The sequence below is a fragment of the Strigops habroptila genome, chromosome 9 (genome assembly GCF_004027225.2).
Source record: "Strigops habroptila isolate Jane chromosome 9, bStrHab1.2.pri, whole genome shotgun sequence".
In the NCBI taxonomy this organism is placed as follows: domain Eukaryota; kingdom Metazoa; phylum Chordata; class Aves; order Psittaciformes; family Psittacidae; genus Strigops; species Strigops habroptila.
In genome coordinates, this window is record NC_044285.2 from 30,257,711 (window position 1) to 30,260,585 (window position 2,875).

The window sequence follows — 2,875 nt, forward strand, 5'->3', positions numbered from 1 at the left end:
TTATTCCTCCTATTCCTCTTTTTCCCTTAGCAAAGGAACAGGCTGAGCCTGGGCAGCCCATCCTCAACTGCATGTAAATCACAATCTGATTAGGAAGTGATATATTCATCTCTAACTCCTGTATAAAAGTTATTCAAGTATTTTGACAAAATAAGTGCTGTTTACTTTATACGTTTTCTGCTAATTCTAAAGATTTCTTCAAACCTAAAGGATCTCATGGAATTTACAGGCTTGTGGCTTTGCTATTGAAAGTATAAAAGCATGCTAAATTAAGTTGATTTGCCTGTGAAAGAAACACGTCCATTATTCATGTCAGGGCCCTGTCACATCAAATTGAGGGAGTGAAGAAAACCCTTTTTTATCAACGTTTAGAAGCAAGGAAAAAACCAACCATTCAGGAATGGAATTTCAATTGGGAGAAAGTCAGTCTGAAAGCAAGGTTAAAAAAAAAAAAAAAAGTTGGGGACATGTCTAATGTTGGAAATCAGCAAAGGGTGGGTTGATTTAACTTTGGCTGAAATCTTTCAAACAGAAAGCCAGAATGAAACTTAAAGTAGCAAGTAGTACACAGTCTCGATGTCACTCATGTGTAAACTTGTCAAAAGCAGTTAAGCTAATTCAGATTTAAGTCTGCTCAGACCCAGTTCTTCTTGGATGCTTCAAAATCATGTTATTCAAAATTATTAAACAGGTAGCGCACTGCATCTGTGTACTATTCATTTTTTTCCACTGGTTATTGCATGATTTAATTCTTATGAGCAGACAACATGTAGGGCTTTTTAAGTTTTAATATCTGACAGAGAAATTGAAAAAAAGATTGGTTTAGATATGACTGTTCTACAACTGTGCATATCTGTAATAGGGGGGCTGACATGATCAAAAGTACTCAGGATTGTTTCCTGTCTACTGTAAGACACATCTTACCTGATGTAGTCAGAAAATCTTGGCTGTTTTTTTTATGACATAGTGTGATAGATACATACAAAATAAATGGCACATGTACATTTTTTAGAATAAAAGCTTAATTTGCAGTCTACTGAAGTATTCCAATATACATAGAGTTGAATGAGAACTGTAAGGGGAATTGTTTTATTCACTTAAGTTCATCTCATTGCCTGATTATAATTTCTTATGTGACTTGCTTATTTAGCAAAACAAAAAGCTTACAGTTCCTTCTCACTGCAGTTGTTTTTTATAAGCTTAAACCCAGCATGTTAAGTGGCATTTCATAGCCTTCTGCTTAAAGCCTAACTGGTTTAGGCTGGACACCTTAGAGATATTCTTTAAAAGAAGTCCAGTTTTTATGTCGCTAATGTTATTATATTGTAGAAAGGGTAATTCAGCAACTTTTTTGCCTTAAATCATGTTTCTGGGTACAAGGCCTATACATCATTTCTGCATGAGATTTGTTTTCCTACCTTTTGTTTTCCCCCAGACTCAGAGCCCTTGGGTTAACATGTTTTCTACTTTAAAGCTCTTATCTGAAAGACACTTCATACCACCTTATCCAGGCACTCTCTCATACTTCCCAACTTCAAAGTCTTAAGCTGGGAAAGCAAATTTAAGTCCCAAATGCTGGATTCTGCGGCTTCTATAGGACCCTCCCCTAAAGTTAAGTTCTTGTCTTTAATTGAAAATTGCAGCCAGTGTAAATAGGAGTTAGTTTGCAGCAAGCTTGCCACAAAAGGAATTACCTTGTGGAGTGGCTGCATTGGGGTAAACAGAGGGGATGAAGAAAAAGAAAGAAAAAGAGAAAGAAAAAAAGCCAGGGGTAAAAGAGAGAGGCATTGTACTGTGGAGGTAACATCAAGACAAGGATTAATGGCTAGAGGAATTGTATTTTGTGTGCTTTCAGCAACATTACAATCTCCCAAAAGTAAGTGTTACTAGTAAGTGGGCCAGTAAAGAAAGGTTAGATTATTAAGGGAAATGGAAAAATCAGGCTCTGTAAATAACAGATTTTTATTCTGCAAAGCCCAAGGAAAGTGTTGCTGAGGTGTTTACAATTAGTACTTACATTTGGGCCGACTAATGAAGTTTGTTATTTTATAGAGTTGACAAGTGATAGGAAGCGATTCATATATACCACACAAATGACATTTTCTGCCAACTTCAGTTACTTCCATGTACCCACAATTTACTTATTTTACAGTACCTCGCTGGTAAGGAGAAACCCAGACTGTGTTTCACTGTTGATATGTTATCCGGATCTAAGGGTGAAATCCAAGCAGCCATGCCGGAAGCATGTCAGGCCCTAACAGACAAGGAGGGCAGGATATGACTGTAGAACAGTCATATCTAACAAACTCTCCCTACAAGGAGAGTAGTGGTGGTGGGAAGGAGGGCAGGATCCCTCTTCAATGATCAAACCTCTGCTGCCCTGGGATTATGGTGTTGATACAGGCTCATACAACATTATCAGATCTTTGCAGTAACTCAAAAAGACACAGCAAGAGAAAGTGAGGAGAACCCAGTGGTGTTCTCCTTCTCTTTTCTCCTGCTCCCAGGAGTGGGGGTGAGTTGGGTTTTTCACTTGTTAGACTCTCTGAACTGGCTCAACGAATGGTTAGACAAGCACCAGCATTGGCCGGAGGGAGTGGATGAAAGGGAGTAAGATCTCCCTTTCCAGTGGGAGCTACAGTTTTAGCAGCTCAGCTGCATTATGGAACTGCACCCCGAGACTTATAAAATTTGTGCTCAGTTCATAGTTGCGTTACCAACTCCCCAGGTCAACCTGATATGTCACTTGATATCTTAATGATAGGATTCTCTGCCCACAAAGTGGGAAGAATAACTCTTCTTTTTTCTTCCAAATTCCTGACCTTTTCTATATGATCCCAAGCACAGTATGGACGCTGTCTTCATGGGAATCCAT